The sequence below is a fragment of the Pongo abelii genome, chromosome 22, assembly GCF_028885655.2.
Source record: "Pongo abelii isolate AG06213 chromosome 22, NHGRI_mPonAbe1-v2.0_pri, whole genome shotgun sequence".
In the NCBI taxonomy this organism is placed as follows: Eukaryota; Metazoa; Chordata; class Mammalia; order Primates; family Hominidae; genus Pongo; species Pongo abelii.
In genome coordinates, this window is record NC_072007.2 from 54,235,589 (window position 1) to 54,260,930 (window position 25,342).

General features: G+C 50.0%; 1 protein-coding gene across 4 annotated transcripts in view; it reads left to right on the plus strand.

Moving 5' to 3' along the window:
* The first annotated feature begins 8,935 nt into the window (after positions 1-8,935).
* The window catches only part of AGPAT3 (1-acylglycerol-3-phosphate O-acyltransferase 3), a 122,797-nt gene continuing 106,390 nt past the window's right edge, over positions 8,936-25,342 (plus strand). The window contains exon 1 of one of the 4 annotated variants that reach the window (XM_024239229.3): positions 8,936-9,088. The gene's annotated coding sequence lies outside the window, so the exon portion shown is untranslated. The remainder of the gene's footprint in view (positions 9,089-25,342) is intronic. The other 3 variants (XM_024239230.3, XM_054542431.2, XM_054542435.2) reach the window with 3 other exon arrangements.

A 25,342-nucleotide genomic window follows, 5' to 3' on the forward strand; every position in this document is an offset into this window, starting at 1 on the left:
CACCTGTTCAGTCAAACAGCCGGAAGGCAGCCTTGAACTCTGTGCTGGTCCTTGGTGAAGTCATACGTCTTGACTGCTCAGCTCTACGGGAACTTTCCCTGTAGTAATGGCTCAGTAAAATATATATATATATATTTTTATTTTTTTAATTTTTTGTTTTGAGACGGCGTCTCACTCTGTTGCCCAGGCTGGAGTGCAGTAGCACAATCTCAGTTCACTGCAAGCTTCGCCTCCCGGGTTCATGCCATTCTCATGCCTCAGCCTCCCGAGTAGCTGGAACTACAGGTGCCCACCACCACGCCCGGCTAGCTTTTTTTGTATTTTTAGTAGAGATGGGGTTTCACCATGTTAGCCAGGATGGTCTCGATCTCCTGACCTCATGATCCCCTCGCCTCGGCCTCCCAAAGTGCTGGGATTACAGGCGTGAGCCACCGCACCCGGCCGGCTCAGTGAAATATTTTATAATCATGATCTATGTCTGTGCCTAAATCGCCCTGCCTAAGACACTGAATAGCCTTCGGAGAAAACTCCCTTTCATGCTAACTCACTGGGCTTTTTTCTGGAAGACTTCCTTGGCCCCACCGTCATCAGTACTTGAGCCGCTACTTTCCCTATTTCTCGGGAATTAGGTGGTATATTGGATCTGTGAGCTGTTGGGTTCTCCTGCATGCATTTAAAATACCAAATTGCCGGGCGCAGTGGCTCACACCTGTAATCCCAGCACTGTGGCAGGCTGAGTTGGGTGGATCACCTGAGGTCAGGAGATCGAGACCATCCTGGCTAACATGGTGAAACCCCATCTCTACTAAAAATGCAAAAATTAGCCAGGCGTGATGGCAGGTGCCTGTAATCCCAGCTACTTGGGAGGCTGAGGCAGGAGAATCGCTTGAACCCAGGAGGCAGAGGTTGCAGTGAGCCGAGATTGTGCTACTGCACTCCAGCGTGGATGACAAGAGCAAAACTCTGTCTCAAAAAGAAAGAAAAAAAGAAACAAATAAACAACAACAACAACAAAACAAATCTGTTGGGTGCGGTGGCTCACGCCTGTAATCCCAGCACTTTGGGAGGCTAAGGTGGGTGGATCACCTGAGGTCAGGAGTGCAAGACCAGCCTGACCAACATGGCGAAATCCCATCTCTACTAAAAATACAAAAATTAGCCGGGCATGATGGCATGCACCTGTAATCCCAGCTACTTGGGAGGCCGAGGCAGGAGAATCGCTTGAACCCGGGAGGCAGAGATTGCAGTGAGCCGAGATCATGCCACTGCACTCCAACATGGGTGACGAGCAAAACTCTGTCTCAAAAATAAACAAATCTGTCGGGTGTGGTGGCTCATGCCTGTAATCCCAGCACTTTGGGAGGCCGAGGCGGGCAGATCACCTGAGGTCAGGAGTTCAAGATCAGTATGGCCAACATGGTGAAACCCCGTCTCTACTAAAAACACAACATTAGCTGGGGTTAATGACACACTCCTGTAATCCTAGCTACTCAGGAGGCTGAGGCAGGAGAATCGCTTGAATCTGGGAGGCAGAGGTTGTAGTGTAGTGAGCTGACATCGCACCATTGCACTCCAGCCTGGGCGACAAGAGCAAAACTTTGTCTCAAAACAAACAAACAAACAAACAAAAAACAAACAAATCTGTTGGGAAGCTACAGTGGGAGGATCACTTGAGCCCAGGAATTCAAGAGCAGCCTAGCAACATAGTGAGACCCTGTCTCTACCGAAAAAAAGAAAATTTAGCCGAGTATGGCGGCTCGCAACTGTAGTCTTAGCTACTGGGGAGGCTGAGGTGGGAGGATCACTTGAGCCCAGGAGGTCGAGGCTGCAGTGAGCCATGATCACACCACTGCGCTCTAGCCTGAGTGACAGAACAAGACCCTGTCTCAAAACAAACTCCAAATTTGAACAGTTGAATTTTCTTTTTTTCCGAGACAGTCTAGCTCTGTCACCCAGGCTGGAGTGCAGTGACGCAGTTGGCTCACTGCAACCTCCGCCTCCTGGGTTCAAGCGATTCTCGTGCCTCAGCCTCCCGAGTAGCTGGGATTACAGGCGCCAGCCACCACGTCTGGCTAATTTTGTACTTCTAGTTGAGATGGGGTTTCACCATTTTGGCCAGGCTGGTCTTGAACTCCTGACCTCAGGTGATCTGTCCACCTCGGCCTCCCAAAGTGCTGGGATTACAGGAGGGAGCCACCATGGCCTGGCTGTTAATTTTTAGAAACCGTTGGTATGTTTTGTTTTGTTTTGTTTTTTGCCCCAGAGTATAATTTGAAAAAATATTTGTGTAAAAGAGAAAAACTAAAGTTTTTGCTTGCTCGTGTGCACATGGCGTGTGTCCTGGAGTGCAGGCGTCTGGGAGGAAGGGAGGCCTTCCTTTGAGAGATGGCATTTCCCTGTGTTTTCTGAGGGGGAAATACATGGCTAAGGAGTTGAAGTGGGTCTGTCCCCTTCCCTGTGACAGGAGCCTGCTTGGGGCAGTGGCTCCTGCCTTCATGAGGAGGCTTTAGTGAATTTAAGGGGCCCGTGGATGGGTCTTCAGTTCGGAAACAGGGGCACAGGCGCCTGCCCTTGCCTGCAGAGTAGGGTGTGGGCCCCGGGAGGTGCTCTGGTCCAAGCTGCATTTCTAAGCAAGCGGGAGACCGAGGTCTCCTTTGCGGGCCCCTGGGTCACACAGGCCTCCAGGCGGTGGACATTCAGTGGAGTTTAGGTGCACGGGGCATGCGGGGTGTCGTAACCTCTGTGAAAGACACCAGAGGGGAGTGGGACTGGCAGGTGAGCCTCAGGCCCAGGCCCCGAGCAAAGGCTGCTGGCCAGGAGCACGGGGCCACACACCCCGCCTGCTCGGACTGGCTGGGGTGCCTGAAGAGGGCTGCCTCGTCCTCTGCACCCCAACAGCCTCCCCTTGGTCTCTCTCTGTCTCTTCTCCTCCCTGAGCCGGGACCTTGGAGCCGCTCAGACTCTGACACTCGCTGAGAGGGTGTGAAGTATGGACCAGAGCTCCCAGCTCTCACCTGCCCAGGCCCTGCGCTGGGCTTTGCAGGCCTGCGGTCTTTACCATGTGGCCACTTCACAGTGCGGTTACTGTCGCCCCACTTTGCAGGAGGAGATGGGGTCTGGACTCATACCCAGGGCTGCTACTCGGTGCAGACACTTCCCCACCTGCTGGCGTTGTCCTGCTCTTGTGACCTTGACTTTGACCTCCAGGCTGATGAGGCCAGGCTCCTCTGGGAGTCGCTCTCTACTCTCTGCTGACCCCTGGGATGGGGGATGGATGTGTTACAGGAAACGGGTCCGGATCTAGACGCCAAGAGGGGGTTCTTGGATCTTGCACAAGAAATATAATTCAGGGCGAGTCCGTAAAGTGAAAGCAGTTTATTAGGAAAATAAAGGAATTAAGAATGGCTTACTCCATAGACAGAGCAGCCCTGAGGACTGCTGGTCACCCATGTTTATGGTTATTCTTGATGATATGCTAAACAAGGGGTGGATTATTCATGCCCCCTTTTTAGACCATCTAGGGTAACTTCCTGACGTTGCCATGGCATCTGTAAACTGTCATGGCGCTGGTGGGAGTGTAGCAGTGAGGACGGTCAGAGGTCACTCTTGTGGCCATCTTGGTTTTGGTGGGTTTTATCCAGTTTCTTTACTGCAAGCTGTTTTATCAGTAAGGTCTTTATGACCTATATCTTGTGCCGACCTCCTAGCTCATCCTGTGATTTAGAATGCCTTACCTGTCTGGGAATGCAGCCCAGTAGATCTCAGCCTTTTACTCAGCCCCTGTTCAAGATGGAGTTGCTCTGGTTCAAAAGCCTCTGACAGATGGCAACAATCTCACCGGACTCATCGCCTCCAGACTGCACTCAGTTTCTCAAGAATCATTTCCAGGGGTGAGGTCTTAGCGCACCCAGGGTTTCTAATCTCTTTGCTGTGAAAGATCTTGTGTATAATTTTTGCCTCTGTAGAAGTCTATGTTTAAAAAATAATGTGTCTCCTAGGAAAAAAAGCTTTTGTTTGCATTGTTTTCCTATTACCTATTAGCCAAAAATAGTTAACGTCCATCCAGTACAGATTAGTGTCCACACACTGGAGTTCGTGTATTTACAGCAAAGTTATTATCTTTTGTTTTGGTAAACTTTTACATCTGAGATAAATATAGAGTTGTCTTTGGGCTTTTAAGAATGCCGGAGTTACCCCGAGGGCCCCTGGCTCTCCCGGCATCCTCTTGGAGATCAGGGAAATCTGGGTGGGAACCTCCTCATTTTACAAAAAAAGAAACTAAGACCAAATGGGTAACGTCCTTGTTTAAGGTCACAGGCTGGCGCTGAGCCTTGGCTCTCAGCTCCCCTGACAGTCGCGCGACTCAGCGTCCAGCCCCACCTGCTCCAGGGCCCTCCCTACTGCCAGCCGCTGCCTGTCCTCTCCCCTGACCTGCCTTGAGCCAGACTGGGCCCCCTGGGCCTTGGGCAGGGCTGGATGGGAGAGTTGTCCAATGAGGCCCCCTCAGAACTGGAAAGCCTCCTTCTGGGTGTGGAGGCGGGCAGCAATCTGCCATTTGGCCCTGGGATCACCTCTCCGGCTCAGTTTGCTTATCTGTGAGGCCAGATGTCAGCAAGTTCAGGCTGAGAATTAGAGCGAATAATGAAGAGGGGGCCCCTTTCCCAGGGCCTGGCTCATATGCGCCGTGGACAACAAATACCAAAAGGCTGGGCACGTGGCTCACACCTGTAATCTCAGCACTCTGGGAGGCCAAGGTGAGTGGATCACTTGACGTCAGGAGTTCGAGATCAGCCTGGCCAACATGGTGAAACCCCATCACTACTAAAAATACAAAGATTAGCCAGGTGTGGTGGCGGGTGCCTGTAATCCCAGCTACTCCGGAGGCTGAATGAGGCAGGAGAATTGCTGGAACTCAGGAGGCAGGCGGAGGCTGCAATGGGCCAAGATCGTGCCACTGCACTCCAACCTGGGCGACAGAGCAAGTCTCTGTCTCAAACAAACAAATAAACAAAAAAACTACTTTTCCTTTCTTCATTCCTAGCAAAAATCCCCTCTCTGGACAAATACTACTCAAGGTCAGAATCTCCCTTTGCCCCCAGTTTTTCATTGAGAAGACTGAGGATCTAAGTCTCTCTTTTTTTTTTTTTTTTTGTTTTTTTGAGATCCAGTCTCACTCTGTTGCCCAGGCAGGAGTGCAATGGCATGATCTTGGCTCACCACGAGTCTCTTTCTTAATAACCAACCCCATTACCGGGTCAGGAGAAGCTGCTGCGCTGTGGCTGCATCAGGGCCTAGAGCCGGGCTGCCTGCCTCTGCTGCCCCGTGTGCTGGCAGATAAGGTAGGGAGGTTTGTTGTGCCTCAGTTTCCTTAAAGGTAAAATGGGGTGTCAGTCGTCTCTACCTTGTGGCCTGGTTTTGGTTAATGAACTAATCTACACACGTAACAAGGGCTCAACAAAGGTTAGCGATGACGTTTCCTGCCAGTCTGAGCACCTGCACGCTGGAACCCTGTAAACAGTTGAGGGTGGGTGGTTGACTTCCAGCTCCCTTCAAATGCTTTTCTGAGTGTCTCAGCACCTGCGGCTCTCCAGGGGCTCGGCTCAGGTCTCAGTGATCACAGGTTCTAATGAAGAAAGGGTCTGTCTCTGTCATCCAGGCTGGAGTGCAGGGGGCACGTTCATGGCTCACTGCAGCCTCGACTCCCACCTAAGCCTCCTGAGTAGCTGAGACTACAGGTGTGCTGTACCACACCCAGCTAATTTTAATTTTGTTGCCCAGGCTGGTCCATCAGTGACATTTTACACCATTGAGACAAACATAATATTTGGGGCTGACTAAAAGCTCAAAGTGAGGCTGAAGGAGCCATCCAATGTTTAAATGAAGAGGTACATCATAATTCATTTTTAATAAGTATGCAGAGCTGGGCGGCTCATGCCTGTAATCCCGGCATTTTGGGAGGCCAAGGGGAGGATCGTTGAAGCCAGGAGTCTGAGAGCAGCCTGGGTAACGGAGTGAGACCCCATCTTTACTAAATAAATAATAAATAAATAGCTGGGCGTGGTGGTGCATGCTTATAGCCCTAGCTATTTGAGAAGCTGAGGTGGGAGGATCCCTTCAGGGATCCTGCAGTGAGCTATGATCATACCACTGCACTCCTAGCCTGGCTGACAGGGGGACACCCTTTTTCTAATAATAATAATAAATTATAAAATTTATAAATTATAAAATGTGTGCTTATGATAAATCTAAACATTACTACCTAACATACATAGAAATCTTATTGTAATAAAATTTCTTTACCCCTGCCCATTCAGTATCATATCTTCGCAGAGCTTTCTGGACTTGTATCTGCCTATGTTGTTTTCTGTTTTTTTGTTTGTTTGTTTGTTTGTTTTGAGACAGAGTCTCGCTCTGTCGCCCAGGCCAGAGTGCAATCGCTAGATCTCAGCTCACTGCAACCTCTGCCTCCCGGGTTCAAGCAATTTTTCTGTCTCAGCCTCCTGAGTAACTAGGATTACAAGAGAGTACCACCACGCCCAGCTAATTTTTGTATCTTGTTTTAGCAGAGGTGGAGTTTCACCATGGCTGGTCTGGAACCCCCGACCTCAAGTGATCCACCCGCCTTGGCCTCCCAAAGTGCTGGGATTACAGGTGTGAGCCACCGCATCTGGTCGTTTTTTTTTTTTTTTTTTGAGATAGAATCTCACTCTGTCACCTAGGCTGGAGTGCAGTGGCACAATCTTGGCTCACTGCAACCTCTGCCTCCCAGCTTCAAGCAGTTCTCTGCCTCAGCCTCCCAAGTAGCTGGGATTACAGGTGGCTGCCACCATGCCAGGCTAATTTTTTTTGTATTTTTAGTAGATACGGGGTTTCACCATCTTGGCCAGTCTAGTCTTGAACTCCTGACCTCGTGATCCACCCGCCTCAGCCTCCCAAAGTGCTGGGATTACAGACAGGTGTGAGCCACCGCGCCTGGCCATTTTTTGTTTGTTTGTTTTAAATAAAGCACATCATTGTATATTCACTGCTCTGCACTATTTTTATTTTTTAGTTGAACAGATCTTGGAGACTATATCCTATTTGTGTACACAGAATTATCACATCACAACTTTAGAAAAATGTTTTAAATTAAAAATGCTAAATGAATGTTCTAGAGTTTATTTAACCAAGTGTCTGGTTATTGTCAGTCTTCCTGTGATTATAGGTAGAGCTGTAAGTCAGCACATCCCTGTATCCACACATCCTGCAGGTGCCTGTGGGAATTTATCTGTGGCACAGATTACCCAGTGACATGAGGGGTGAGAGGTTTTACAAATGGTGAATTCCACGAGCTTTGCAAATCTTAACTCCTTTTTCAAGAATAACGGAACTGTGAGTAGGACAGGTGCACGGTACTTTCATTTTATTTTAGTCTAAGTATTTTCCGAAATAATTTGAGGAGGCTTAAAGGGAGGTGCAGGCTGGGTGCGGGGGCTCATACTTGTAATCCCAGCACTTTGGGAGGAGGAGGTGGGAGAATACTTGAGCTCAGGAGTTCGAGATCAGCCTGGGCAACACCGTGAGGCCCCATTTCTACAAAAAAAAATTTAAAAATTAGCCAGACATGGCGGTGTGTGCCTGCGGTCCCAGCTACTTGGGAGGCTGAGGTGGGAGGATCACTTGAGCCCTGGAGTTCAAGGCTTCAGTGAGCTATGATTGTACCACCGCACTCCAGGCTGAGCGACACAGCCAGACCCTGTCTCAATAATTAAAAAAAAAAAAGAAAAAAAAAGGAAAAAAAGGGGCACAGTAGACAGTACCAGTACTTGGTATTTTAAATGGTTTTCAAATGAAGCCCATCCAAGCTCAGCAAGTCCAGCCTGGGCCTGAGGACCTGAGCAGACGCCAGGTCACACAAGGTAGCGGGTGCAGGAGGCGGAGCCCGCAGCGGGCCCTGCCCTGACGGCGGCACCTGCGCGGCCTCCGCGGGTTCTGGGATCGGCCGCGGGCCAGGTGCAGGGGAGGGCGGAACAGGAGCCGCTGTCCCGGGGCTGAGATGGCTCCGCGGTCGGGAGGGGACGGCGTCAGCGCCCGCGGGGGTTCGCAGGGCAGCTCCGGGGCGACCCCCACCCCCGCCACGGTCAAGTGTCGATACAGTGTTGCCAGCCGGGTGCCAACTATGAATAAGTCCAAGGGCGCAGCACGTGGGCTGAAACGCGCTCCTTCCGCGGAGCCGCTGCTCGCAGGGCCGTCCCCACCAAGCCCGCCGCGCGGCGACCCCTGACGGCGACCCTAAGCCCCGGCCGACTGGGGGAGGAGCTCGCGCCCGAAACTTCCCCGGAGCCCGCAGGAGACCCCCGCAGGGGAGATGCCGGGGCCCAGGGAGAGCTCGGAGGCCCCTCCCGGCCCCACCCCGCGCCCCGGCCCCCTCTGCGCCCGACCCCGTCCGTGGGAGCCCTCGCGGGACCCCAGCCTGGTCCTTCGCCACCTGCCCCCGTTCAGCTCCGACCTCCCCGATCCCCGGCGCCCCCCGCGCCCCCCGCGGTCCCGGCCCGTCCGTCCCTCTCCCCCAACCCGGTCCCCAGCCCCGTCCGTTAGCGGATCCCATGCAGGCTCCGCACCCGGCCCCGCCGGCGCCCTCGGCCCGCACCTCTCTCCGCGCGGGTGTCCCCCCGTGCGCCCCGTGCCCCCCCATGACCCCGTGCCCCCCCGTGTCCCCCGTGACCCCGTGTCCCCCGTGACCCCGTGTCCCAAGGTGCCCCCCGTGCCCCCCGCGTCCCCCCGCGCTTCCCCCCGCGTCCCCCGCGTCGCCCCCCCGCGTCCTTCCCCCGTGTCCCCCCGCGCGCCCCCCCCGCGTGTCCCTCGGCCGCCCCGCGCGCGCCGGCGGAACTGTGGGATCGCCGCGCACAGGAAGTGGCGGCGGCGGCGCGGCCGAGGGCGGAGGGCGGAGGGCGGCGGGATGGGGGCCGGGGGCGGCGGGCGCCGCACTCGCTGAGGCCCCGACGCAGGGCCGGGCCGGGCCCAGGGCCGAGGAGCGCAGCGGCCGGAGCGGGGCCGCGGAGGCGACGCCGGGGACGCCCGCGCGACGAGCAGGTGGCGGCGGCTGCAGGTGAGTACCGAGGCCCCCGCCCGAGGTCGGGCCGCCCCCCACTTCCCCCACGCCCCGCCGCCGCCCGAGGTCGCCCTCCCGCCGCCGGAGGTCGCCCCTGCCCCAGCCGTCCGACCTCGGGCCGCCCGGGGCCCCGCGCCGCAATGGGCCGGCCGCGCTCCGCGGGGCGCGGGGCCTGGGAAGGCGCGGGGCCGGGAGGGGGTCTGGGCCCGGGTCCTGTGCGCCCCCCGCAACCCCGGCCTCCCCGGCGGCCTGGTCCAGCGCGAGGCCCCGGCCGCTTCCCGCAGCAGCCTCGGTGGCGCTGGGCCCAGCGGGAGGCCCGGGGGTTCGGGGCGCCCGGGAGGGGCCCGGGCCGGGCCGAGGGAGGGCGAGTGGGTTCCCGCGGGGACGTCCCATCCCTCCGTCCTGGACTCTGCTCCGGGCCCCGCTCGGCTCCCCGGTGGACAGGACGCGCCCGCCGCCTGGTTTCGGGGCGCGGCGGACCCGGGACCCCCCCAGGGGCCTCCTCCTCGCGCGCCCAGGCCGAGGGGGCAGTTTCACTTTTGCCGCTCCGCGCGGGGAGGGCTGCGGGGCCCAGGGTTGACCGTGGGTTCGGCCCGGAGACCGGCGGCGCGTTTGCACCCGGCGGGTCAGGGGATGGGGTCAGTCCGGGAACAAGAGCCGTGGGGGCGAAAACCCACTCCTGGCCACCCCAAGACCCTTGGAACATTGGTCCCAAGTACTTAGGAAAGGAGGGTTATTAGTATTTGGAGCTAGTTGAAAATGGTGCAGTTTTTTTTTTGTTTTTTTTTTTTTTTTTAACTTTGAGAGAAGTTTAGTGACATGGGGAAAATGCTTTTATAAATGGCTTCCCAGACCTTTAAAAAAAAAAAAAAAGCACAATTTTAAAAGCCTTGTCTAAGAGAATACTTGAGCAGTTGGGTTCTTTTTCCTGGGAAACATGATCTTAGTAGAAGGAAAGATGTGGGCTGTTGGCCTCCAGACAGAGGGTGATGAGCATGCGGCTCTTATTAAAAATGAAAGCCAGCTCCGAGAGCCTGCTGGGGGCCGGGAGGTGGGGCGGGCGGCGGGCCCAGGCTGCTAGAGGGACCCAGGATCCTACAGCTTTTAAATTGCAGGCGCGGCTGCTCCGACTCGCTTAGGAATTGCTGAACTTCGTCTTCTCAGTTTAAAAGCTTCAGAGGGGTCTCCCAAGGATGCTGAGCACTCTCTTAATTTGGTCACTTCTTTGCTGCTTCCCCTCCCTCTTTCCAACTAATCCCCCTCCCCCACAGAGTTCGGCGTTAGCCTGTGCCTGTTACAACTCGCTTCTTGTATCCATTTCTGGTTACTCTTAAGTATCTTCTTGAGGACATTGTCTAAAAAGCAGCTGCATGCCATTGACATTCAGACCGAACAGGGCCCCTTGGCCTTAGAAGGTGTAGGGGCCTTAAATGTTCCGAAGCTGACTTCATGGAGTGGCCGCCCTCTGTGGTCACCCTACCTGTGTGTGGCCCTGTCCTGGCGTATCTGCCAGGGGGACGCGCTGCAGCAGCCTGAAGACTACTGGGTTAAAGGCAGTGTGGCCGAGTGGGAAAGTCCCCAGGAGTGTGGATTCTAGAACAGGCCTTCCTGGAGGGAGGGTGCTGCCCCGCCCCAGGCTGCGCCCCAGGCTGGGCCCCAGTGCAGACTCCACGCCGGGGAGCTACATCCTGCGCCTGGACGCGCGTCTGTGTACCAGGACTGGGGAAGCAAACTGAAAGTAATGGTTTTATTTTGGAAATTAGAAAAAGAGCATTCACCAAAGTAATCTGTTCGGTCCCTGCCGTAGACACGTGACTGATACACCTGCCTCCCATCCCCTTCGCACTTTGACCTCGTAAACAAGTGGTCTGACGAAGCAGGGCTTGAGTTACTTGCCCGAGGTTATGTCACCGAAGGGCAGGGCCGCCTTTAGGCTTACATCCCTGGAACTCCCACCTCCACAGACCCGTCCGGTGCTGAAAGTCCGTGGGTGCTATCCCTGGTCAAATCAGAGGTAGGTGGGAAATGTTGGAATTCTCCTAAACAGGGAAGGGGAAGATCAGAATGTGTGTTTGAGAAGAGCCTGATTTCCTGGATTCCTTTGGAGGAGGGGTGTCCTTAACTCGCCCAATCACATTTACCCTGTTCATCAACCTTTAGCCCCGCTTAGGCTCTCTCAGTGCAGACCCCACCGCGGAGCCCCTAGTGCTTGGCACTGAAGAGCCAGTGCAGGTCTGTTGTCACCATCAAAACCCACCTCTGGTAAATTCAATGGCTCCTGCTTCCACGCTTTGCCTCCCTCTCTGGCCTTGTCAAAAACTCTTATGATTTCCCTGTGATAAGGTATCGCCGGTGGACTGGTGTTTCCAGATCACAGCATGGGACGTGATTGGCTACATTTGACTGTTTCCTTTTTAATGACTTGTTTAATGTGAGATCTTTAGCTACTCCATCTCATTGCAAGATTTTTGTTACAATAAAGTTGGACTGAGTTTTCTAAAGACAGTTGCTCAGAAATTTCATGGGAATTTACTTTTGGTTAACCGAAGAGTGTTTGGGGTTTTAAATGGGTCGTTTCAAGTGGTAAAGTAACATGACCATGAGTCGTCCGTCCTTCCTAAAACCACTTCATAATAATTTCAAGATTAATTCTAAATTACCAATTTCAAAATGCTGCATTTTAGGCAAATGCATTAATTGTTCACCTTCTGACAGGCTTTCATTTAGTCATTTAGAAGTGGCCACGTTTTGATTATCTTTGTCAAGCAAAGTGCAGGAGACGGGCACTCTAATAACCTTGGGACAGTGTCTGTGTTTAGTTTTGAAGGCGGGAAGGCCGAGTTGATGGTAAAAGTTGGCATTAGTTCTTTCTGTAGGGCAAAAGTCTGTACCTGGCTATTAGGCTGTGTGGATGCTGGGGTTAAATTGGCCACATCTTTTCCCAAGCCTAGGTAGAGGATTGCAGATAGGATATGTTTTAAATGTTACTGGTGGTGAATTGAAAGCAACACAAGTATCCTTCAGTGTGTGACAGGCAGAAATCTCCCTCCTGGCTGGCGTGCCCTGTGTCACTTAGGACTCAAAGTGGAGCTGGGTGCTCTTGGTGGGACAGTGTGCCTGCAACCCAGAGGCCTGTCCCCAGTGACTGGGAAGGCCATGCATCATTGCTAGAGATGGTCTCGATTCCTTTCTGAAAGCGGGTAGGGAATGAAATGCATAAAAAATAACAATAATGATGAATTATAAAATGAGCAGCAGTAACAAGCTGTACAAGGAAATACCTGTCCTGAGATTGGTTACTCACCCCTGACTGTCTGCCCTCCTGGTTCTCGGCCAGGTGCCGGGAGCTGAGTACCAGCGCTGCAGCCACGGTGGCTCTTGTTATCTTCCTCATGTCCTATTAGCTGACCTGACACTAAATCTGTCACCTGCTTTATGAAATGCTTACTTTATTATTTTATAAGCTCCTCTACATCCCTGTAAGGAGAGTGGTATTGCCCCATCACACAGAAACTGACAGAGACACTGACATGGGAAACTGAGTGGGGAAGTGTGGCCAGCATCTCAGCTTGGGCAAATCTAGATTTAAACAAAGGTCCTATAGAATCCAAAGCTGTTATTCTTTCCACCAAACCACCTTGATACTCATAAGATCCAATAGATGAAAATCTACATTTCTGGAACGGAGACTAAGTCATTGGCTTCACATACACATATTCATTTAAACACTTTTCACTTGTAGAAGGCCATACTTTGTTGGACTGGGGGCTCTGAAATCTCCATCTGAATTGATAGAAACGGATACATGCTGGATATGGAATCAAGAAGAAAATTAATTCAATTGACGTAAATTCATCTATGCTCAGCTTTTTATGGTACACTTGGTGGGAGTAAAATGAAGAGCTGTTTATTGACTCCTTATGGGAACAATGTGCTGATGATTGGGTTAAGCTTTCATAGATTGATTTCTGATTTAGGCCATTGTCCTAGTCTAATTGGAGTGATTGATTGAGTGAACAAATGTGCATTTTATTAGGGAGCTACACATAATTTTTGCATTGAGAAATTAATCAGTTGTTATACTTTGTAAAATATGATGTAATAGCATTGATTTTTGCCAAAATAGACAGAAGTCAGATTGTTAGAGGAAGACCGCATCAGTTTGGGTTACTCAGTTGTCAGTTTGGGAAGCAGGTGCCGAGATGAGATGGGATGGGACGTGCAGGAAGAAACCCTGCAGAGGATGGTGGGGGAGCACCAGACCTCCAGGCAGGTCTGACCCCTGTGAGAGGAGGCGGAGGGAGCAGGGCTGGGGAGGAGGAGGCTCAGACCCAGCCCTGAGTTAGGTACAGCCAGCCCAGTGCCGAGTGGACCCCCAGGGTGGCCCTGCATGAGTACCCTCTTTGGTCATTACCCCTGAAGGGGTCCCGAAGGTGTCTCAGCAAGGAGGCTGTGGCTCACCTGTCTCCTCACCTGTCACCTTGAAGCGGCTCTCTCTGGCAGAGCTCCATGGCGGCCTCAGAGACAGAGTTTAGGGACTTAAAATTTTATGCATTTATTTTAGAGGTGGGGCCTCACTGTGTTGCCCAGGCTGGACTCGAACTCCTGGGCTCAAGCGATCCTCCCACCTTGGCCTCCCCAGTATCTGGGACTGCAGGTGCTGCCACCACGCCTGGCTAAGTTTAGTGACTTGATAATCCACAAAAACAAAAGGAACAGTAAAGACAATCCCAACTGTGACTCACTATGTGGCACGGGCGGGTGGGATTTTGGATTAGTTTTAGGAAGCGAACCACAGCCATCCTCCTTGGACTCCCTGCCGTGGCTGGTAGTGAGCTGGTGCAGGGAGGCGAAGTGCTGGTGTTCTGGGAATTTTCAAATGCACTACAGCGATCAGGACACACGTGTTTCAGTGCACACAGCTTATTTTCAGTTTTCTAAATCAGGAGCTTATTACTACGACTTAAGTTCTAGAACATTGGTTAGAAAATATGTTTGTCGTGCAGTCAGTTCCAGCTCCAAGCTAGCATTGCATTTTCCTGGAGCCCCAAAGTCTTTGTAACTTTCACTTCTTTTCTTTAAATGTTAGTGAATTATTGGGTCCCCGGGCGATGGTTCACACTTGTAATGCCAGCACTTTGGGAGGCCGAGGTGGGTGGATCACTTGAGGTCAGGAGTTCGAGACCACCCTGGCCAACATGATGAAACCCCCATCTCTACTTACAAAAAAAAAAAAACAAAAAAACCCAAAAATTAGCCAGGTGTGGTGGTGCGTGCATAGGTCCCAGCTACTCGGGATGCTGAGGAAGGAGAATGCCTTGAACCTGGGAGGCGGACCTTGCAGTGAGCTGAGATCGTGCCACTGCACTCCAGCCTGGGAGACAGAGCCAGACTCCATCTCAATAAATAAATAAATAAATAATTGTTAGTGAATTATTGAGTATATAATGTTTCTTTTTGGTGAACAAAGCTATACAGGAAAATTGTAAACACAGATTCTGACAGGGTCCAGCTAGGAAGGTAAGTGAGGATGCAGACATGAGGCCTATGAAGGGGTGGCTGCGGTGAACATGAGTGAGAGACTGAGCAGCCTCTTCCACAGGGTCTGGCTCACCTGACCACCCGCCACTGACCCCAGCTGAGCAGGGCCCGGTGGATATAGGACCAGGGTGACTCCATCTTTAGTCTTCCGAGAGAAGCCAGATATCTGGAGTTTTATATGCAATGTATTTATTTTTAACAAACTGCACATGCCAAATTACAAATGTTGCCACCTGAATTCAACTGGGGCTACTATTTTTACAGTCTCTGGGCTACAGTATTTGTTTATTTCTTGAAATAAAGTAACTGAACTAATTAAATGAGGACAAAACAGGCACTTCCAAAATGCAGGAAGAGAGGGGAAAAAATCCCAAGAATTTATGTGCAGATGAAACCAAAAGAATCATTGCCTCTGTCTCAGGGATGGCTGCTGGAAACAGCGTTCTCTGATGATGCTTAGAGGAAAGGAGAAGGTGGTACTAAGAGAATAAGCATCAATTGGAAAACAACATAACTCCATGTGTCTTTAAGGGCCTACAGGAGACCCTCCCATAAGATCTATGCAAAGATAAAGCCTGCAAAAAATAACGTTTTCAGAATGCATCCATACATTTACCAGAAGCACTTCTAATCTTGACCTGTTTACATGGAATGTTCTATGTCCATGTCTCGGGACACACGTGATCCACATACTCGTCAGCACTTGGCATTGCTGTTGATTTTCGCAAAGACAGTAGATGCAAACTGTTGTGCAGTTGTGGTCTTGATTTACGCCTCCCTGCTGGATGAAATTGAGCATCCTGTATATTTATTGGTTATGTGTGTCCTTCCCTGTGAAATTCCTGTTCATGTGCTTCATCCATTTTTCTTTTGGGTTATGTCTTTTTCTCACCTATTCCTTATATATAGTTTCCATATTATATATTTCTTTATAGATTCAGGATGTTCATCTTTGGTTGTAATGTGTGCATTATATATTTTTCCCAGTTGGGTTTTATCTTTTCACTTTTTTTGTTTTGGTGAAAAGATAGTTTTAATGTAATGTATAATTTTATCCATCTTTCTTTTCTAGGTAGTGCCTTTTGCATGTTACTTTAAGTTCTTCCCAATTCTTGGGTCACAAATGTATTCTGTATTTTTCTGTAGAAGTTGTAAAGTTTGCTTTCTCTGCTTGAGCCCTTTATCTCTCTAGAGTTGACTGTGCAGGTCTTCCGAGGTGTCTTTTGATAAAGCACTGTGGTATTTCACATTCCACCTGACACTCTGTGCTTACATTTATTCCCAGGGGCCCTTATTATTGTTCTTGCTTTTGTAAATGGTGTTTTTTTTTTGAGACAGAATCTTGCTCTGTCGCCCAGGCTGGAGTGCAGTGGCAGGGTCTCAGTTCACTGCAACCTCTGCCTCCCGGGTTCAAGTGATTTTCCTGCTTCAGCCTCCCGAGTAGCTGGGATTACAGGCATACGCCACCATGCCCAGCTAATTTTTGTATTTTTAGTAGAGACAGGCTTTCACCATGTTGGCCAGGCTGGTCTCGAACTCCTGACCTCGAGTGATCCACCCACCTCGGCCTCCCAAAGTGCTGGGATTACAGGCGTGAGCCACCGCGCCAGCCGTAAATGGTGTTTTTTATTTTTATTGATTTCTAAGTCTTTGCTGGTGTTCTGTAGAAATGCAGTTGACTTTTGGGTATTGATTTAACAGCTGATCACCTTGCCATTGCTTAAAATTGATTTGTAGATTTTGGGGATTTTCTCAGTAGACATTCATGTCATGTGGGAATGGTGAAGACTCTGTTTCTTTATATCTTTCATATTTTTCCTTCCTGTTTTGCTGCCTGGGCCAGGCCCTCCTGAGCAGGGCTGTATGGAAGCGTGACAGGCCATCCTTGTCCTCTTCCTGATTTTAGGGAAATGCTTCTACCATGTTGCCTTCTGGTGTGAGTACAAACAGTGGCCACTTAGTTCCAAATCGTCCCACTCTGCCTCCTTGAAGCAGAGGAGGCCTGGTGTGAGAAATACAAACGAAGTGACCCAAAAGCAAGGAGCTGGAGAGATGGAAGATCCACTGCCATGGGTCACCAGGGAGGTGCAGAAACAAAACCACAGAGAGCCGCGGCCTCCCCCTGCCGGGATGGCGAAACTTAAAAGACTGTGGGGACAAGTGCTGGAGAAGATGTGGGGGCAGACGGAGCACTGGTGCCAGCGTGGCTGCTTTGGGAATGGCAGGAGCTGCAGGGAGATGGCATCAAGTGGCAGGTGCACCTGCCGTGTGCTTCCCGGGGGACATGCTGAGGTGTTCATAGTGGCATGTGTGTGTTAGAGTCAGACCCTAGGAGCTCTCTCAATGCCTGTCTCCAAATAAAATGAAAAATAACCTCGTGCTACATTCACCATGGAAAGGGGAAGGAAGTAGCTCCTCCAGGCCACAACATGTGTGCGCCTCCAGAGGATAATGCTGGGTGGAAGGAGTGAGCTGCAGAAGTGTGCGCAGCACCGGACTCCATCAAGGTGAAGCACGTGCACCACCAAAACCCATGTGCCCTGAGGACTCTGGCTCTAGTACCTGGAAGGAGAACACAGGGCTTCTGCATCCTCTGCCTCCCGGGTTCAAGCGATTCTCCTGCCTCAGCCTCCCGAGTAGCTGGGATTACAGGCGCGCACCACCATGCCTGGCTAATTTTTGCATATTCAGTAGAGACGGGGTTTCACCATGTTGGCCAGGCTGGTCTCGAACTCCTGACCTCAGGTGATCCTCCCACCTCGGCCTTCTAAAATGCTGGGATTACAGGCAGGAGCCACTGCGCCCGGCCCAAGTTGTCAGTTTCTTGATACAAAGGTCAGAATATTTTATTAATTTTTAAATCTCTACTATATCTGACAGTAAATCACCCTTTTCATTCCTAAAATGGTTTTACCTTTCTTTTCTAGATTCATCTCACAGAGGCTCATCTATTTTATTAGTGTTCACAAAGAACCAGCTATTAGTCTTGCTGATTTTCTCCACTGTGTCTTTGTTTCCGTATCAGTAATTTCTGCTCATTGTCAGGATTTCCTTCTACACTCTTTGGGTTTATTCTGGTGTTCTCTTTCTAGGTTACTGAATTGAAACATTTTCTTTTCTATTTTCTCTAAGCTTAGTTTCTTAATTTTCAACTTTCTGTCATAAGTATTTTATTTTATTTTTTGAGACAGAGTCTCCCTCTGTCACACAGGCTGGAGTGCAGTGGCGTGATCTCGGCTCACTGCAACCTCCGCCTCCCGGATTCAAGTGGTTCTCCTGCCTCAGCCCCCTGAGTAGCTGGGATTATAGGCATGTGCCACCATGCCTGTCTAACTTTTGTATTTTTAGTAGAGACAGGGTTTCACCATGTTGGCCAGGCTGGTCTTGAACTCCTGACCTCAGGCAATCCACCCACCTCGGCCTCCCAAAGTGCTCGGATTACAGGCGTGAGCCACCGCACCTGGTCCTGTCATAAGCATTTAAGTCTATGTAGCTTTCCTACTTAGTTCTGCTGTACTGTTGTCTTGTTTATTTTGATATGTAATATTTTCATTGTTCAGCATTTTACAATTTTATTCTTCCATGATCCATGAATGCATTTATGTCCAAAGGCATTGAGGATTTTAGGTTGTTTTTATTATGATTTCAGCTGAAAAGATTCATGGGCAGACGGATATAGTCTGTATAGCACTGAGTCTCTGGCATTTCTTTAAGGATTGAATTCTATTATGTATCTTCTGGCTTATAAAGTTGCTGTTAGGAAGTCAGCTGTCATTTCGATTGTCCTTCCTGTGTCAGTAGTAAGCTTTTTGTCTGGCTGCTTTTATAGTCTCTTTATTTCTGGTGTTTCTCAACTTCACTGTGGTCTTTCCAGCATGGATTTCTTTTTATTTATCCTGTTTTGGATTCATTGTACTTCCTGAAGATAAAGTATCACGTCTTTCAGCAATTCTGGAAAAATTTCAGCCATTATTTTGTTCAATACAGTCATTCTGTGGTATCCACTAGGGATTGGTTCCAGAACCCACCATGGATACCAAAACTAGTGGATGCTTAAGTTCCTGATACAAAATGGTGTCGTATTTGTATATAACCTGTGCACATTCTCCCATATATGTATTTTTTTCTTGTTTTTTGAGATGGAGTCTTGCTCAGTCTCCCAAGCTGGAGTGCAGTGGCACGATCTTGGCTCACTGTAACCTCCGTCTCCCAGGTTCAAGCAATTCTCCAGCCTCAGCCTCCTGAGTAACTGGAATTACAGGCACCCACCACCACGCCTGGCTAATTTTTGTATTTTTAGTAGAGAAGGGGTTTCACCACATTGGCCAGGCTGGTTTTGAACTCTGACCTCGTGATCTGCCCTCCTCGGCCTCCCTCCCTTGTATTTTTAAATCATCTTTAGATTACTTATAATATCTAATACAATGCCTATATATAATTTCATTAATGTGGATTTAACATAGTAGAGAGCAGCAAATTCGAGTTTTGCTTTTAGGAATTTTTCCGCCCAAATATCTTCGATCCACAGTTGGTTGAATCCACAAATGTGGAACCCCTAGATATGGAGGGTCAACCATACAGCATCTGCCTTATGCTTTGCTTTCTCATACCATCCTCCCAGCCACTTAAACTCTCGTTCATGTTTTTACCTTTCAGTCTTTTTATGTTTCATTCCAGGTTATTGCTTCAGCTCTGTCTTCCAGTTTAGCAACTCTATCTTCATCTCTATCTACTGTGCTATTTAAATATATATACATTTTTTTTGAGATGGAGTCTTGCTCTGTCCCCCAGGCTGGAGTGCAGTGGCGCGATCTCAGCTAACTGCAACCTCCGCCTCCTGGGTTCAAGTGATTCTCCTGCCTCAGCCTGAAGAGTAGCTGGGATTACAGGTGCCCACCACCATGCCCGGCTAATTTTTGTTATTTCTAGTAGAGATGGGGTTTCACCGATTTGGCCAGGCTGGTCTCAAATTCCTGACCTCAGGTGATCCACCCGGCTTGGCCTTGCAAAGTGCTGGGATTACAGGTGTGAGCCACTGTGCCCAGCCTCTGCACTATTAATATTTAACCTGTTATTGTTGTTCTTCTTTTTCTTGTTTTTTTTTGTTGGTAGAGATGGGGTCTTGCTATGTTGCCAGGGCTGGTCTTGAACTCCCAGGGTCAAGTGATCCTCTCACCTCAGCCTCCCAAGTGCTGGGATTACAGGCACCATGCCCAGCCTAACCTGTTCTTTTAATTTTCTTTTTTTTAATGATTATATTTTTCATTCCTGAAAGTTCTTTTTGTTTCTTTCCAAGTTTGCCTCTCCTCTTGTTTGGTATTATTTTCTTTACACTTATTTTTATTTTCTCTTTATGTCTAAACATACTTATTTTCTATACGTTAACTAATAATACCAAAGTAATACCGATAATAATATTAACAAATACTAAAATTTGAATTTCTTGAGGGTTGGACTCCGCCACTTGTTCTGCTGCCTCTTGTTCACTGATGCTTGCCTGTCACACGCTTTGTGATTTTGGATTGTGGGCTCATTTCACGTGGGCTTTGTCTGTAGATTCCTGCAAGGCTTGAAGGGAGCAAAGCCTCCCTGGAGAAGCCCTGCTCCTGCCAGGAGTCCAGGAGTGGGACTGATCTAGAATTACTTCAGGCTGATTTCCTGGGCTCACAAAGGGGATGTCTAAAGATGTAATTGACTTAGATGGAAAGTGACCCTACAGCAGAAATCTGAGATTGAAGAAATTGCTGATGGTGGAGGTGGATCTACATAAATCCTGATGAATGAAACCATAATGGACAGTAGAAGGAATGTCACAGATTAAATATACCAAAATGACCGGGCTGTCTGGGGTGGGAAATTTTATCTAACTCTGAAACTACCTGGTGGAGGACAACGTGTAATTTCCAGGGTGTTTAAAGCTGGGAAGCCTCCCCACTGAGCACATCATTATCAAATGCTTTTCACCAGTTTTTGTTTTGTTTTTTGTTTGTTTTGTTTGTTTCTTTGAGACAAAGTCTCACTCTGTTGCCCAAGCTGGAGTGCAGAGGCACGATCTTGGCTTACTGCAACCTCCGCCTCCAGGGCTCAAGTGATTCTTGTGCCTCAGTCTCCTGAGTAGCTGGGACTACAGGTGCGTGCCACCACGCCCAGCTAATTTTTTGTATTTTAGTAGAGATGGGATTTGACCATGTTACCCAGGGTGGTCTTGAACTCCTGAGCTCAGGGGATCCACCCGCCTTGGCCTCCCAAAGTGCTGGGATTACAGATGTGAGCCACCATGCCCAGCCCACCAGTTTTAACAATTGCAAAATGTGACTCAGATTTTGTCCTTATAAACTTAACTTTTTGTCGACTTCCCTGTCATCCATCCCACCTGAGATGCTTTCTGCTACTTTAGCATAGGCAGACTAGGTTGCCATTTCAATTGGCTTTCTTCAGATGACTTTTATTCGGTAGCTGAAGAACTGCTGTACATATACATGGCATATGCCAGTAATAGTTAAAGGGCATGTGAGGTTTCAAAAGTAGAAAATAAATGTGAAGAAAAAGACTAGGAAGCACCTGAAATGGTGCTATTCTTTTTATTTTTTTTCTTTTTGAGATTCGCTCTTGTTGCCCAGTCTGGAGTGCAATGGTGCCATCTTGACTCACCACAACTCCCGCCTCCTGGGTTCAAGTGATTCTCCTGCCTCAGCCTCCTGAGTAGCCGGGATTACAGGCATGCACCACCACGCCCTGCTATTTTTTTGTATTTTTAATAGAGACGGGGTTTCTCCTTGTTGGTCAGGCTGGCCTTGATCTCCTGACTTCAGGTGATCCACCCGCCTCGGCCACCCAAAGTGCTGGGATTACAGACATGAGCCACTGCGCCTGGCTGAAATGGTGCTATTCTTGGGATCTGGCTGAGGATATCTTCCCAGCAGGCCCATTCCCATCCGTTGTTCTGGTACCACCATCTTGTCCCCTCTATCTTCTGTCTCCACTGGTGTCCAGGACAGAAACCCGGGCCCCATCTATGACCCCCTTCCTCCATCTCCCACACCCCCTTCCCCATCTATGGCTCCTTGACCCTCACGATTCCCCCTGCCCGCCTCCTGCCCCACTGCCAGCCTCGCCTTCGACTGAGACTGCCCGTAGTCTTGCGTGGGGTCGCTCCAGCTCAGCTCCCATCACACTTGTTCCCCACAGCACAAGAGGCAGCGTTTCAGTGGCCCTGTGCTTTCCCCGCCACTGCTTGCTCAGCACCCCCGTGACAACGCCTGCTGATGTCAGTGTCCCCCGGCCTCACGCTTCGTACCCCCACACCCGGTCTTCAAGCTGCCCCACTGGCCATACTCTGCCTTGGACCTTAGCCTGCCTGGAACACTCTTTCTCCTTTTGCCTGGTGACTTCGACCTGGATGTCACTTTGCTGAGGTGGCCTGCTCCTATCCCGAGTGTGAGTTAGATATACACACACACTTAACGCACAACGGAGTCGTGTCGTGGCTCTGTCTCTGCGGCCTGCCCACTTCAGTTCGCATTGCACTGCTGACTTTCCCATTTGCCCCCTCGAGGGAGGGCTGCACTTGGCTCCACTGTGTGGACACAGCCAGCTGTGGCCAGCCCTGTCAGTGGACACTGATGCCGCTGCGTTTTCCCAGTTATAAATATGATGGGCATCCTTGTACAGTTCTTCTCTAGTCAATGTCTTGAAGGTAAATTCTATAGGTGGATTGCTGAGTAAAGAGTCTTGCCATTTCAAAGACGTTAGACACGTTGTTGCTGATTTACCCTCTGCAAAGATCATGTTTGTTTCTACTCACACCAGTAGTATTTGAAAGAATGACACTGTTGTAGATGTTTAATAGTTTTTTATTTCCATTTGTCTTTTTTTTTTTTTTTTGGACACAGAGTTTTGCTCTGTTGCCCAGACTGCAGTGCAGTGGTGCTATCTTGATCTTGGCTCATTGCAACCTCTACCTCCCGGGTTCAAGCGATTCTTGTGCCTCAGCTTCTGGAGTAGCTGAGATGGAAGTTGCATGCCACCACACCTAGCTAATTTTTGTATTTTTTGTAGAGATGAGGTTTCACCATATTGGCCAGGCTGGTCTCAAACTCCTGGCCTCAAGCAATCTGCCCACCTCAGGTCCTAAAGTGCTAGAATTACAGGTGTGAGCCACCATGCTTGGCTTGTCTTCTAGTTTTGAAATTCAACATGCCGCTGGCTGCGGTGTCTCAGGCCTGTAATCCCAGCACTTTGGGAGGCTGAGGCGGGCTGATCACTCGAGGTCAGGAGTTCGAGACCAGCCTGACCAACATAGCGAAACCGTGTCTCTACTAAAAATACAAAAACTAGCTGGGTGTGGCAGTGTGTGCCTGTAATCCCAGCTTCTCAGAAGGCTGAGACATGAAAATTGCCTGAACCCAGGAGGTGGAGGTTGCAGTGAGCTGAGATTGTGCCATTGCACTCCAGCCTACAACAGAGTGAGACTCTATCTCAAAAAAAAAAAAAAAAAAAATCCAACATGCTAAGACTGAGTAAAGCTTCATCTGCTGTGAATATCGTATAAAGCATAGTTGATGCTGTACGGTATTTTATTTCAGCTGTGAAAATGGACCGTGGGTGTCTGGCTGTGCTGGAGGAGGAGTCTGGTCTTTCTTGGTCGGAAGTGCTGGGTGGCCTTGGGCTTGGAGGCTGGGTCGTGGGGCTGTGGCCCAGGCAAGTTTCCTTCTCTGCTCTCGGCTGTGCACCTGTCTACTTGTCTGTTCTTCCTCAGCAGTTTGTGAGGCTGCACATGTGAAAATGCCTTGTCAATGGCACAGTGGCACGTGGACCTGCTGCGCCGTGTGCGTGTCAGGGCGGCCATGTTGTGTGTGGCTGTCTGCACTCTGAGTCCTGGCTGGGCTGCCCGGGGATGATGGCACTTAGGGAAGAGTGACTGCAATCAATGAGCACCACGTTGAAAAGCAGAGCAATCTAGAAGTGACAGCCTGAGCTCTGCGCCTTTGTCCTGAGCTGGCTTAGGACCTCTGGGCACCCGGTACTCTTGCTTCCCGTGAGCTCCCATGTCCCCGCATCCTGGCATGTGGGCCTCTCCCTACACTCCTGGGGTGGAACGGAGAGGACGTGGGTTCTGCCCATCTCTGTTACTGTTTATTCTTGAAGAACGGGGCAGCATGACTCCGGGGCTGAGGATGCAGCCCTGCATCTCTTGCGTCCCCGGGCATCTCAGGAGCACTGTGGAAACTCAGGGTGTGGACTTGAGCTTTGACATCAGTTGGCACTGGCCTTTTGCACCCACGAAACTGGTGTTTGTCTGTGGCCTTCCAGGCTGGTGCTGTGTTCCTAGACCAGCATCCGATTCCCCTGCTGCTGAATCACTTCATGGCTCAGCACAGCTGAGGGCAGCAACTGTTGTCCCCTAGAGCCCGAGATCTGGGAGCAGCAGGGGCGGCTGCTGTTCCTGTGGAACACACCGGAGAGGCATCTGCAGGGGTGGGGTGGGGCCCCTGGTCAGCCTGTTCTTGTCTTGTTCTGGTGCCACTTCCTCAGGTATGCGAGGGCTGCCTTTGTAAGTCACTGGTGGGAAGATGGGAAAGGGCCTCTGTAGGTCTCTACTGCCAGGAGCTCAGCTTTGATCTTGAGTGCTGGGGGCTGTCCAGCTTTCCTGGCAGGGATTCTGACGACTCAGAGACGGTAGCTACCCTTTTCCCAGTGGTATTGCCACTGAGTGTTGGGATGGGTCACAGCTATGTCTGTGGCCTTTTGCAAATCAACTTCAAAATTGCAAATCAATCACATTTATGGTAGGACAGATTCATTTCACAATGATTTTGCCAATTACCTTTGTTATTTCCACTCACATATATCTCCCCAAAGTGGAAACAAGGACATGTCTAGAGACAGGCGCTGGACGTCTCCTGCTCACTGGCATTAAGTGGGCAGGCGGCTTATTGCTGAGTGATGGTCCCTGGACGTTTCCAGTCGACTGTGTTTGACATGGTGGTGAATTGGACTCATGACAGGTGGCAACATGTTAACTGTTCGTAGCAGGGAAGATTTGTTTTGAGGCTGGCGGTTTGATTACAAGTTGGTCATTCTTAATGCCAGGGAGGGGGAAGAGAGAGAAAGTGAGAGAGAGAATGAATGAGAATAAATGTAAGAACTGTTTTTGGAAAAAAAGAAAATTGAGAAGGAAGTGATAGTAATTACTAATTGTTTTTACTTTGTCACTTATTATGTATTTATTTCCAGAAAGGGATCAGTTTTTTCTTCCTTCCAAGTTTAGTGGAAGAAAAAGAAAACTGGAAGTATTTAATAACTTTGTCATAATTTTTATTTTGTGCCTTGTGATTACATTGTATTTTGGGGAGTGGGTCAACTTTTTCTTAAATTAAGAAATGCTTTATATGAAAACACAGACATAAAGTATTGAACCCCTGCACCTGCCTCAAGTGGAGAAATTAACCACTATAAATACTTTAGAAGGCAAAGGGTTGGTGAAGCTGAAAACTGCTAAAATTCTTAACATGCAGACAGAAAAGGGAGGTGGGAAGGATGTCGCCCTCAGAGAACCTGTCATATCTCAGCCTGTGCTGTCTGGGGCGGACGGCATGAGCCACGCAGCCCACAGAGCCATGCTGGAAACATGGCTGGTGGGAACTGAGATGTGCTCGTAGTGTGAAATGCACGCCAATCTCAGAGGCTTAATATGAAAGAGAATGTAAG